This window comes from Dermochelys coriacea, chromosome 6 (genome assembly GCF_009764565.3).
Source record: "Dermochelys coriacea isolate rDerCor1 chromosome 6, rDerCor1.pri.v4, whole genome shotgun sequence".
NCBI lineage: Eukaryota > Metazoa > Chordata > Testudines > Dermochelyidae > Dermochelys > Dermochelys coriacea.
Genome location: NC_050073.1, coordinates 116,089,570 through 116,103,843, shown reverse-complemented (window position 1 = coordinate 116,103,843; position 14,274 = coordinate 116,089,570). Strand labels below are relative to the sequence as shown.

The window sequence follows — 14,274 nt, the reverse complement described above, 5'->3', positions numbered from 1 at the left end:
ATTTATGATCTGGCTCTTGAGCATTTGCTGTTGGTAGCCAAAAGTTGCTACTTTGCTCTTGTACGTGATTTGAAACCTTGTCCATAAATGATGCATCACTTGACGTTGTTTCAAGCTTTGTATTGTACAGCAAAAGTTTGGTGGCATTTAGTCTCCTTTTTCAATTTCTGAGAGTTCCTTCTGCTGGCTGTTTCTCCATTCTTTTTAATAGCCTTGTCATGAGGTCTCCTAAAGATTTTGTTTTCTCAGCACACAGGAGGGTGGAGATTTTTATCCAAGTGGCTTTCTGTTTCCACAAAGTATCGTTTCACACTGGTGTTCGTTCCTGAGTTCCTTCATTTGAACGTTTAGAGGTCTGTGAATGTGAGTGAAAGCTTCAGTGAGGTTCAAGCTTAAACTTAATATTTCCCTTCAAATTCCCTAATCCTTGGAATAACATAGGGAATTGCTATCTTGCATTAGTCTAATGATGACTTTCATGAGTTTAATCTTGGACCAGGCTCATCTTACTATATTATATACGATACGTGACCAAGCAGTGATTTTGGAACTGCTTAAATGTCTTTCCTCCTCTCCTCCCATATGCTAACCAGGGTAAACCTGATGTGGGCATATCTTAATATAGCTAGGAATGCTTTTCTTATTCTGGACCTTAGTACACTTGAACCTCTTCCACTGTCTAAAGGATCTATAGGTTGCAGTACAGCACATAGATGTTTGTTACAGGTAACATTCTGGTAGCTATTTCAGTTTGAGGAGGGAATTTGTAGCACCTTGTTCAGGGACCTCTGATTTGATCTTTTTTTTTTTTCTCTTTATCCTAAATTTGGGCCTAAATTAGTGTGCGTGTAATAGAAAGTAGGTAGCTGTATATCTAAGAGCTTCAAAGGAGTCAGGCTCTTTTGATCACTTTTTAAATACAATGTTTGGGACTAAAAAAATTTAAAATGCATTTCAAAAGGGAAGCGGGTGTCTACGTACTCGGTAGTCTATATTCCCCAGCTGTATTCATTATGTGCTCGAAAACATCACAGTGGAAGTTGTTGTTGATCAAAGAGACAATGTTCTGTACCAATGAAACCTAAATAATAGTGTTCCTGAAGATGTTTGTTCAGGTGCAGAGGGCAGGCGAACAGAATATTGTTGTAGGCAATCCACATTGGACATCAAAACGTTAATTCCCTGTATGTGCCCGCCTGGATTCAAAAAGTCAGTCAAGGTGTAGCTAAAAGGAATATTAACAGTATTGGCTGCTCATGAAAGAGAAGTCCCCCTTATTAAGGGTAAAAATTTTCGTCTGTGAAAGTTTAATGGCTTATCTATATTTCCATCAGCTCTCTTTTTTAAGAAAATAAACGTAGGTAGGGACTATACCTAAGCATGTAGTGAAGTGTACACTTTTTTAAATTTTACTCTATTTTATGGGTGTAAACCCAGTGCCTGTAAATAAATTATTTTATTTATGGGATGTGTGAGGCCTTGGTATAATTTGTGACATACTGTTGTATGTCAGCTCAGGAACATCATTAAAATCCTGTCTGCCTCAAGTCTGAGTTGGGGCTTAAAGAGAAAATAGTTTATGTACTCATTGTAATGCTTTAAGAAGGCTCTGCCTTAAATATAAAAGATTTGGACTGTAAGGGAGACAAAGACTAAGTGAGCCAAAGCAGGTGAGTGCTATGTTATGGACAGGAGATGGAAGGTCAGAGGTCGCATATGGAAAATGTGTCTATATTTGAAGAACAGGAAGCTGAACTCTGCAGCACTTGCAGTAGTAGGTAAGAAGTAAAGCAATGGACCATCAACTTGCTGGAAGTGTTGCTATGAGAATACTAATCCAGATGATGTTCTCAGATAGTGAAGTAGACTCTGAAGGAGATGGAAGAAGGTAGAAAGTCATTGTGTGTGGCTTTTTGTTAACTTCAAGAATGACTTGAACATTGCTGTCAAACTAGGGGGACGTATCTAGTGGGGTCCCTTGAATCAATCCGGGTCTGGTAGAATTTAATATTTAATTATACAAGATATATTTTATATTGGATAATAGAATAGAGATGTGTTTATAAAATTGGTGGTTTCACCAAGCTGGGAGGGGATGCAAGCACTTCGGAGTACGGATTAGAATTCAAAATGACCTTGAGACATTGGAGAAGTGATCTGAAATCAACAAGATGAAATTCAATAAAGACAAGTGCAAAGTACTGCATTTAGGAAGGACAAATCAAATGCACAGCAACAAAATGGGGAATACTGCAGAAAAGGATGGGGGGGCTATACTGGATCACCAACTGAATGAGTCAACAATATGATATAGTTGCAAAAACAGGCTATTGTTCTGGGGTGTATTAACAGGCGTGTTTGTAAAACATGAGAGGTAACTGTCCCTCTCTATTTGGCACTGGTAAGGCCTCAGCTGGAGTACTATGTCCAGTTTTGGGCAACATACTTCCAGAAGGATGTGGACAAATTGGAGAGAGTCCAGGGGAGAGCTAAAAATGGTAAAAGGTTTAGAAAACCTGACCTATGAGGAAAGGTTACAAAATTGGGCATGCTTCTTTTGAGAAGAGAAGACCTGAACGGGGAACCTGATAAGACTTCAAATACATTAACGGCTGTTACGAAGAGGAAGGTGTTCAATTGTTCTCCATGTCCACTGAAGGTAGGACAAAAGTAATGAGCTTAATCCACAGCAAAGGGAGATTTATCTTGCATATTAGGAAAAACTTTATACCTATAAGGAGAAGTAAATACTGGAATAAATTGCCAAGGAGGTTGTGGAATCCCCCTCACTGCAGACTTATAAGAACAGTAGACAAATATTTGATGGGGATCCTAGGTTTATTTGGTCCTACCTCAGCACGTGGGGCTGGACTTGATGATCTCCCGAGGTCCCTTCCAGCCCTACATTTTTGAGTCTATGATTTTAATGGGGGGTGTAGGAGTGTTGAAAATGCTGGGAGAGGATGGTGGAGACAGGCCTAGGCCTCCTGTCTTTACTTTGTGTGAGAGAGTAAACAAACCTTTTATGGTCTGTGCATAATATGTACAGTATATTATGTAGAGTCATATTTATGTAACATCCTTGGAATAGCTATGGTTTACTGCAGAATATGTATTAACAGCACAATCCATGTATGCTTCTATATCTGCTGGATTGTGTAGCCATGTTTTTAAATAAAATGTTTTTGAATTGGTATTTTCAGGTAGGCTGTGGCCCATCCTCCCTATTTGAGCCCTTGGAGAGGGGACATGAATAAATACCTTGCCCCTCTCTCTATATCCCTGCCACAAAGTATAGGAGGGGAATCATGCAAACATGATTCCTTCCATGACTGCCGGAGTCAATTCTCAAGTCAACGTGACCTCTGGCCAGTATTATTGAGATTGATCCATTTAGATCGGTCAGCAATGTGGACATATGACCGTTTCCATCATTAAGCGATTATTGGCCCCAGATAGTAATGCAGTGTTTGTGTGTGTACACATGTAGGCGTGCCCATGTTTTCAGTATAAACATACACCAGCACACACGCTAAGCTTCTGTATGATTTGCAGCTCAGGACACTCTGCGTTAGTTCCTTTGTTTTCAGCAAGGCAAGGCTTGATGATGGATCACCTTGCAAATCCTTTTCCATTAGAGTAGAAATTTCTGTATTTAAGGACCTAATTCTGATCCCATTAGGATTCTGTGGCAGAACTCCCACTGCGTTCATTGTGGGAATCTGGAGGAAGGTCTGTGGGAATTCTTGGCATGATTTTTGTGCCCCTCTCCACACCTCATTTTATAGGTTAAGGGGAAATAGGGCTTTGACCGCCACCATTGGCCCACAGAAAAGGTCATGACACATATCCCTATGTATCTGTCAGTCTTATTCTATTCCTGGCCACTCCCTGCCAGGGTTGTGCCTTCAGAAACTCTACCAGGGATTCTTTTATTTTTTTTTTTTTTATTTTTTTGGTTGCTGCTTCACACAGATGCTGAAGGGAGATGCTATTTTAAAGATCGTTGTTTTTTGGTGATGGGGGGGGGGGTCTCCATAGGACCAAGTGGGGATGTCTTGTCCACTCCTCCCCTGACCTGTCCAGTCTTCACCCGTTCTCTAGCATGGACCCCACTTGCCTCTTTGGGGGTCAGCAGGAGAGCGGAGAGTGCTCTGTAAGCACTGAGCCCCATCAACTGCACCTCAAGCATCTGCTGTGTGGGCCCATATTTGGAGGAGTCTTGGAGCTTGTAGGTTTCCGCCGGGAACAGGGAGATTCTATCTCAATTCAAGAGGTTTTAAAATCCATTCTGCATGGTAAAAAAAAAATTATGTAAAGGCCTGGTCTAAATACCAGTTCAGCTATGTTGATTTTTAACCCGATTTAAGTCATCAAACTAGCGTCACTTATGCCTTGCATGTCCTGCATGGTATATCTCTGATATTATTGGACTAGGAGTGTCCAACCTGAGCCTGAGAAGGAGCCAGAATTTACCAATGAACATTGCCAAAGAGCCACAGTAATATGTCAGCAGCTTCCCATCTGCTAACCGCCTCCAGCCCTCAGTGCTTCCTACCTATCAGCAGCAGCTCTGTCAATCAGTGCCATGCCTCCCGCCTGCCGCAATCAGCTGTTTCTCAGGGCCCAGGAGGCTCTGGTGGGGAAGAGCGAGGGCTTGTCATGCTGGGGGTATGGGGCTGGGGCCTTGGGGGAAGGGGTGGAGTGTTGGCAGGACCGGTGGCAGAGCCAGGGGTTGAGCAGTGAGTACCCCCCGGCACATTGGAAAGTTAGCATCTGTAGCTCCAGTCTTGGAGTCAACGCCTATGCAAGGAGCCGCATGTTAACCTCTGAAGAGCCGCGTGCGGCTCTGGAGCCACAGGTTGGCCACCTGTATTGGACTGTTGTTCATCATCTTATTCAAAGGTTTTGGGGAATGTTTTTTAAACAGGCCTATGTGGAACAATTTTGTCATATTGATTTCTTTGGCTATTCCAAAGAAACTGTGGCCCTTTCCTTTTTTATAAGTATTTGTTTAGAAGGACATGAGAACATGACACTTGCAGTTTCACAAAAATGGTATTGCCTTCTATGGGAAGAGCCCTCATTCAGAGCTCAAATTGGCTGGTATGGTACTGGTATCTATGGCAGTATGTCACACCAGCCACCTATCTGCAACCTGCAGACCACTTTTGCTCTGTGCCAGAGCCTGGGAGGCTTGGGAGTCCTAGAAAGGGCCCTGCTCTGGGCAGCAGGAGACTGCCTGGGAGGGAATGGAGGGAACCTAAAGAAGGAAAACCCGGGCTGCGGGACTATCACAGCATAGGGCTTCAGTGGACATCCCGCACCAGCCAGAGGATTCCCCCAGCGGACCTGGGAGTTCATATGAAAATAACAAGGGAAGCAAGGAAAGAGAGGGAGAGGGGAAGGAGAGGAAATAGAAGAAAAGGGAAAAAAAAGAAGTGGTGGGGGAAACGGGGGAAAGCAATAAAAGATGCATAACCTTAATGTCAGTGCCTTTTTATAGATGTATGCTGCTCAGTCTTAGCCATTAGGTACTCTATTGTATTCTATTTTGGTGGCAGAAGAGGGGGAGCTGAAATGGCAGGGAAGGGCCTATTGGCTGCTGGAGGGGGGAGAATATTTGTGCCAGACATGGCCTGTGTGTGTGAGAAGCATACCAGTTCTTTATTTTTCCAGTCTGAGCGTTGCCCTCATGCATTTTCAATTGCCTGTGACAGCCGATGTGATGAGAAAGAGAGAGAACTTTTCACAGGAATCATTTAGATAAGGGAATTCACCTGAATCAACATATTGCAGTTTTGTTAATGCTGACTGACTATCTGATAAGCTAGTTTGAACCTGAGTCTCAAACCAGAATACTACTGTCTGCATTAGTTTTTATTTACCCCTATAAGAAAAGTTTTGGTGATAGATCAATTAGCAAATCCTAAGAAGATGACTGTAGTGTGATGATTCCTGTGATTAAATGTTTTGAAGATTTCTTTGAAATCATAGAATCCTCCACTTGCCCAAGGTTTTATTTACGTTCTTGAAAAGAACTGCATTTTTGGTTCAGATAATCTCACCTTGGTGTACCTATGCCCAGGTAGTTGCTCTTTACTATGTAGCGACAACCATCAACAATTCCATGGAATGACGTTGAAAGTGAATTTTTAAGTATTTTCACATCCTGAAAGATTTCAGATTAACAGACAATAAATAGTACAAGTTGATATGCTTTTAATTATTATTATTTGTGTATTATCTACAAAGACCATCAATATCCTGTATTGACCTCATGGCATTACAAAAATAATTAATGGACCCTTTTAGGGCAATATGTGCTTTATAACAACAACATGGAATAATACTTCAGTTTAGGACCTGAAGGCTTACTAGGAAAAACTAATCCCTAGTGTATAGTAACAGGAAATACTATTATTACTTAGTAATAATAAAGAACACCTTAGTGCACAGCTTTTTCTGTTTGTTTCTACTTTTGCTAAATGAAGAATGACTCTAAATGACATACAATCGGTGATAAATAAGAAATTTTGTGTAATTAAGAGAAGATCTATTTGTTTAAAAGCCTTTAGAGGGTTGTGAAAGATTAAGTTTAATATATAGGAAGGATGAATGTTGTGCAATAATGCCCCTTCGTTCCCCTTTCATAATAAATCTCAGCAGAGTATTCATCTGAAGGGCTGGATGCCAAAAAGAACAGGTTTGATTGTCTGTGAGGATTTACACTACAGTAAAATGCACAACTGCTTTTCCAGAGGTCATTGTGAAGGTCACAGAGCTAGCATGCACTGCTGAATGGGAGCAATCTATTAAAAACAGTGAAAGAGATTGTACTGCGTGAAATCAATATTTAAAAACATAACATGAAACGCATCGAGGAGTTTGGAATCATCAGAACATATGAACTCAAATGCATATGCCACTTTACAAAAATGCTACTGATCTTTTTTTCTCAAGTTTGCAACTAGTATCCATTACAGAATTAACTCTTATATCCAAATGAAAGTCATTAGTAAGCTGTAATAGTCAGGCTTTTTTTAAACCATTGCTTACATTATATTGACATTTTAAATTATATTGTTAAAGCATGTTTTCTTTGGCCAATTATTACAGAGAAATTCCAGCAAAAGATTATAATGGATTTAGCAAAATGAAACTTGGATACTTTTTTGGAGTTAGTAAGCCATGCTCAAACTCAACCCTATGTCTTTAAATAAAAAGTGATGATCATTTCAAATGGCAAAGCCATTGGTGGGGTTTAGTGCAGAGATTAATTAGTAAACTTTGGAATGTGCTACAGCAAATGCATCTGATTGGCAATAGCTGTGGAGCAGCAACTGGTGGAAAGTCAGAGCCTGACAGGCACAGTTATTTCCAAAAAGGCTTAAGAGTTCTGGAACGCGTTATCTTTAAATGGATCTGTACTTATTGCACCAAATCAATGTTTTTCTGTATTATTCAGTTACTTCTAAAATTTAATATATACAGTTTTTTAAAAACTTGGCATGCATATATTGTTAAAAGAACACATAAATGACATACAGTAAACACATTTATGTTGTTGTTTTTGTAACTAGTTACATACCATCAACACACAACTATATCTCCAAACATGAATTACAAAGGATTGTGGTTTGTCTGCACTGCATTTTGCAGTTTCCCCTTTCACAGCCAAATGTTAAGCTTGCAGCCAAAGTTGAAACATGATCTATTCAAAAAGACATTAAAACATAATTACAACAAATCAAATTTATATTGTAGTAGACCACTTTTAGAAGCAGAGTCTTCATAATATTAAAAAGGCTGCTGCCCTGAATTCCAGAACACTTCTATTTCACACGCACAAAAATAAATTATTGCATGATTTAAGTTGCTTAATTTTCCTTGCAATTGTATGTTTTTTAATGTAGGCAGAATATAAATAATATTCAGATTGAAATTGGTGGTCTAGAAACAGGATGAGAAGCAGTTTAGTAATCAGTTAAATCCCAGATTATTAATCCATTGATATAAGATAAGGTCTTTATAGGATGAAGGCTTGTGCATGTACGTATTTAGTGGGACTCCTCATAGTTGTAAAAATTAAATGTGTAAGTCTTGCAAGATGGGGGTTCAAATTTAAGATTAGAATAATTTTTAGTATAATAAACGTATACTCCTTACAAAACAGTTAGAAATCCTGCATTTTTAAAAAATTTCCATTAGAGTTTAAAATTAAAGCTACTAACCTAATATCAGAAGTCTTCTATTAAATATATGCTAGAAATGCTCCCACTGATTCAATGAACATTGATCAGGATCTCTGTTCCTTGCATCAGCCATTTTTGCAGAAAACTGAAACAGACTTTCTTCTTACTTTAAACGTCCCAAATATTGAGCTACATTCTGCCTTTCCATGCTGATGTAATGCTCCTGTTGCAGAAAAAAAATGTCAAGTAACAAAGAACTGACCTAAAGTAAACCCAACGAAGGGCTCAGTCCACTCTTGCACTGACCCAGCAAAGCAATTTGGGTTTGGGGTCAGTGGGAGTACTTGCATATTACAAAAGAAGCATGTCTTAACCCTCCCCATTGTTTGAGCCCTTTTAGCCCAGCTACCCGGAGTGTGCAATAAGACTAGAGCGCATGTTAAGGCATAGTATTGGTTGTGGTTGGACAAAGTGGCTGTCTTCGGTAAGGTTAAACATTTGGCACTTGGCGGGGACCAAAAAGAGCTGAGTTTTCAATTGTCCAGTTGCGGATTGTCTCTCCTGACATCTGTTCCTGCAGTCACTCGCTACCAATAGCATAGTGTTTACTGCCATGCAAGACAATAAGCAGCTTTATAGTAGGGGTTTTTAAGTCCTGATCCAGAAGAATGATGAAGCTAATAATTAGTCCTGTTAACCTCAGTGAAACCGCTTGCATGCTTAAAGTGAGATAGGTGCTTCCGTGCTTTGCTGGATTGGGGCCTAAGGCCTTGATCCTACAAAGACTCAAGCACATGCTTAACTTTTTCTTCACTTGGAGTAGTTCCATTGTTTTCAATAGGGCTACACAGAATGCATAAAGTTGAGCACATGTGTAAGTCTGTACAGGATTGAGGGCCTTAGGTTGGTTAGAATATTCTGCGGAGGTGTTTGGGCAGTACATGTTAGTTCACATAATTTATAATTTGTACTAAAAAAAAGTCTTGCTCCTCATAACTCATCCAAAATGTAATACCCGAGCACTGTGCTCAACTCTCGTATTACTGAGACTTGGTTATTTCTCACAAAATATATTCCGATACATCTCTGAGTACAGAGTGTTATAAATGATTAAAACCAAACTGCACCCATCAAAGGAAATGAATGCAGGTACATTTTTGTATGGTACATTATCCTGGCTTTTTGGATTGTTGTTCACTAATTGACAAAATTCAGTAATTCTCAATGGGTCTGCCAGTCATGTGTGAACTAGAGAGGTGCTAGTCTATTACTTGGAGGTCACCTCTTAATATTGATTTAAAAATAAAATACTAACCTTTTGAACAAAGGACTGGATTCACTTTCCCTCTTGGAGTAGAGGGTACACCAGCATACGCCCTCTGTAAGCACTGCTTTGAGCAGGCCTTGGAGTTGATGGACACAACCTGTGAAACGGGTGAGGTTGGTCTGAGTGATTCAGTGAGTCTCCTGAGGAGATTCCATTAGCAAGACTTCCGGGAGCTCTGTCAAATAAAGCTGCCCTAGTAGATCTCTTGTGGGTGACACCTGTCACTCACCATCCCCCATCAATGAATGCTTCCACCTACACAGCATCCCCTCTGGGCATGGGAGATGTAAATCATTCACCCTGTGCCCTAGGGTTTGAATCTGGCCCAAGTTTAATGTGAAACCAAAAGCAAAAAATATATAAGGCAAAACATACTTTTTTCAATTTATTATGGGTGGACAAAAGTTCCTGTGCAAAGATAAGATGTAAGTAGTTGGAGGAGAGGGGGATGATGTAAAAATATTTGGATTTTTTTGTAAGGCTTTCAGCTATGATCTGCGTTTGCTGAAATATCATTTTCTTGGTGAGATTTATATGCAATACATTTTTCTTTCCTTTTCAGTACTTGGACAGCTTTAAAAAAAAAAGTTAAGAAAACAAAAACTTTGAAGCCAAATATGCTGAATGCTTCTTGTGCGCTTGCCTTGGCATGGCAGTATTTGTGTGAGTATGTTCCAGGCTAGAATCCTATGTCAAAAGAAAAAGAAACTGTTCTAGATCTCTCGGCATTTGAAAAGGGGAAGAAAATGATTGGCCACGTCTAGTCCAAACGTATAGTTTCTAACTTGCTTCCAGTGCTTCAAAGGGTGCAAGTCAAGCCCCTATTGCCCTGTAAAGAAGGGTTCACATCTTACCTAGTGGTGCAGCATATGAATGCAGATGCACATAGCGCAATGTTGCTGGTTGGATGGCTTCCAGTTTGATGGAGATCTCTGAGATTTGAGGTTGGCAGGCTTAGGAAGCAGCCTTTCTTGGTGAGTCCAACACAAGTGCTTATACACAAACAAATGTATATTCTTCTTAGAGTGAAGGCTCATGTCAATTTCAAGGAGGTGTGTGCGCGCCACGTGCACGGTCATCAGAAGGTTTTTCCCCTAGCGGTACCTATTGAGTTGGCAGAGGTGCTCCCTGGAGTCGCGCTTCATGGCTGTGTATATAGATCCCTGCTGACCCGCGGCCTTGTCAGTTCCTTCTTACTGACAGTGACAGTTGTCGGAGCAGCTCCTTGCTACGGCAAGCGATCCCCGAGTGGATTCTTTCTTCTTGTTCCTGTAAATAGTTAAAAACTTAGTATTAGTTAGTCAAGTAGTTTTTAGTTAGTTTAGATAAGTTTCAGTTGGGGCTTTTCCACTGTTTCCTCTCCCAGGGTCCGGGGGTGGGAGGGACATGCCTTGGTCTCAAGGCTTAAGCTATGTGGGTCCTGTCTAAAAACCCATGCCATGATCTTAATAGCACCAGTGTGGCTCTGCTAGCACTGGTTCACCATGCGACTAGTCCCGTCAGTGGATGTGCCGATAACCTTGCCCCTAGTCCTGGACTTGATCATCCAGGAACACAGCTATTTCCAGCATCCCAATTTTCAGTCTCTCCACCTCGTGGCATGGAAACTCCGTGGCTAAACCCCTTGGAGCTCACATGCTAAGACCCTGTTAGAGAAGTCCTCCTTGGCAGCAGGAAGCCATCCACTATCTGGCCAAATGGAAAAGATTCTCAATTTGGGCATTACAAAAATGCACTCCACCTTACAGTCATTGTTTCCTTTTATCCTGGATTGTTTGCTGTGTTTAAAACAGCAAGGTCTGTTGTTATCAACAATAAAAGTGCACCTACACACTATCTCAGCTTTCCACCCCAGTTTGCCTGGTCTCTGTTTTCGTGAACTCCATGGTGGGCCATTTCCTCAAGGGATTAGATAGGCTGTACCCTCAAGTAAAACAGCCAATTCCCCCATGGGGTCTCAATCTTGTGCTCTCTAGACTGATGGGACCTCCTTTTGAGCCCTTAGCAATATGCTCCCTGTACATTTCCTGGAAAACAGCGTTCTTGGTAGCTATGACTTCAACCAGGAGGGTGTCTGAGCTTAAGGCCTTAACCTCAGAACCCCCGTACATGACCTTCTATAAGGACAAGGTGCACTTGTGCTGATCTGCCTCCTGAAGGTGGCTTCACAACTCCACATGAACCAGGACCTTTTTCTTCCTGTGTTCTTTCCTAAGCCACATGCTAGCAACGGGGAACAAATGCTCTACTCCCTGGATGTCAGATGAGCATTAGCCTTCTACATTGGAAGAACAAAGCCATTTTGAAGATCAATGCAACTCTTCATTGCAATTTTGGAGCACATGAAGGGCTTCCAGTCTCATCCCAAAGGATCTCTTCTTGTATCATGTCCTGTATCCGGGCATGCTATGACTTGGCAAAGATACCTGCCCCTGCACTGACAGCACACTCCACAAGGACGCAAGCATCCTCAGTGTGGTCTTGGCACAAGCTCCTATCCAAGACATCTGCAGGGCAGCAACGTGGTTGTCGATCCACACCTTTTACATTGCACTGCGCCATTACACAGCAGGCCAGAGATGATGCATCTTTCAGCAGAGCAATGCTACAATCAGCAATTCTATAAACGCTGATTCCCGCCTCCTAGGTAAGGCTTGGGAGTCACTTACTTGGAATTGACATGAGCAATCACTCAAAGAAGAAAAAATGGTGGTTCTTAGAGTGCTTGCTCATGTCGATTTTCCATTGTAGGTGCGTGTGCCCATGTGCGCAGCCGTCGGAGACTTTTGCCTTAGCGGTACCAGTCGGGCTGACTGTGGCACCCTCCGGAGTGCTGCGCTCATGGCACGGTATATCGGGCACCACCGGCCCTGCGCCCTCTGTTCCTTCTTACTGCCCGTGGTGGTCAGTCGTGGCGGGATCCCAAGTCAGTACTGCAGGGAGTCCCTTTTACAACCCCCTTGCCTTCGCTCACCTGGGTCTCAAATGCGTCGGACCTGGGCTGAGGAGCCCATCAGGGCCAGCTCAGCACCTAGGGTGATTGGCTGCAGCATGACCTGGCCCTTCATATCAATGCCAGAGCAGTTTGCCTGGCGTGTCAGGTGTTCTTGCCTCATCTGAACGGCAGGTCCTAATGGACAATACCGCTGCAATGTATTATATCAACAGGCAGGGCAGCACCAGGTCTTCGGCCCTTTGTCTTGAAACTCTCAGCCTCTGGGACTTTCATGTGTGGCATGCCATTCATTTGGTGGCTACCCAACTGCCCGGAGCCAAGAAAGTCTTGGTGGATCGCCTCAGCAGGACATTCTTGTCTTGCCATGAACGATTGCTCCATCCAGGTGGTCAGCCTAGTTTTCTGCAGGCGGGGACTCTGTGGACATGTTTGCGTCCAGACAGAACAGGAAGTGCCACGTGTTTCTCTGGGCAGAGACAAGGGCTCCCTGTTGGACGCCTTCCTGATCCCGTGGTCGGAAGTGCTGATGTACGCCTTCCCGCCAGTGCTGCTAATCCACAGAGTCCAGCTCAAGGTGAAGCAAGACAAAGCGACGGTCATCCTCATAGCCTCGGTGTGGCCTTGTCAGCACTGGTTCGCCATGCTCCTGAGTCTGTCAGCAGCCAACCCATTGCAGCTGCCTCTTTGGCCGGGTATGCTGCCCCAGAACCACAGGAGCCTGCAGCATCTGAACCTGGTGGCACTATGCCTGATGGCTTGGTTTCTGCGTGGCTGAGTGGGGAGGAGCGGCAGTGTTTTGCCAGTGTCCAGAAGGTCCTGCTGGGCAGCAGAAAACCCTCCACTAGGGCTACCTACATAGCAAAATGGAAGCGGTTTACATGGGCCTCGGATCACCGCATCCAAGTGGAGGAGGCCCCCCTGCAAGTTATCCTGAACTATTTGCTATATTTGAAGCTCTGGGGCCTATCTCCTCACTCAAGGTGCACCTGGTAGCCATCTTCGCTTTCCATTCCCTGTTTCACAGCAGGTCAGTCATAGAATCATAGAATATCAGGGTTGGAAGGGACCCCAGAAGGTCATCTAGTCCAAACCCCCTGCTCAAAGCAGGACCAAGTCCCAGTAAAATCATCCTAGCCAGGGCTTTGTCAAGCCTGACCTTAAAAACCTCTAAGGAAGGAGATTCTACCACCTCCCTAGGTAACGCATTCCAGTGTTTCACCACCCTCTTAGTGAAAAGTTTTTCCTAATATCCAATCTAAACCTCCCCCATTGCAACTTGAGACCATTACTCCTCGTTCTGTCATCTGCTACCATTGAGAACAGTCTAGAGCCATCCTCTTTGAAACCCCCTTTCAGGTAGTTGAAAGCAGCTATCAAATCCCCCCTCATTCTTCTCTTCTGCAGACTAAACAATCCCAGCTCCCTCAGCCTCTCCTCATAAGTCATGTGCTCTAGACCCCTAATCATTTTTGTTGCCCTTCGCTGTACTCTTTCCAATTTATCCACATCCTTCTTGTAGTGTGGGGCCCAAAACTGGACACAGTACTCCAGATGAGGCCTCACCAGTGTCGAATAGAGGGGAACGATCACGTCCCTCGATCTGCTCGCTATGCCCCTACTTATACATCCCAAAATGCCATTGGCCTTCTTGGCAACAAGGGCACACTGCTGACTCATATCCAGCTTCTCGTCCACTGTCACCCCTAGGTCCTTTTCCGCAGAACTGCTGCCGAGCCATTCGGTCCCTAGTCTGTAGCGGTGCATTGGATTCTTCCATCCTAAGTGCAGGACCCTGC

General features: G+C 42.9%; 1 protein-coding gene across 8 annotated transcripts in view; it reads left to right on the top strand.

Annotated features, from left to right (window-relative positions):
• MNAT1 (MNAT1 component of CDK activating kinase) overlaps positions 1 to 14,274 on the top strand; it is a 198,458-nt gene that overhangs the window by 98,360 nt on the left and 85,824 nt on the right. The window lies entirely within an intron of this gene.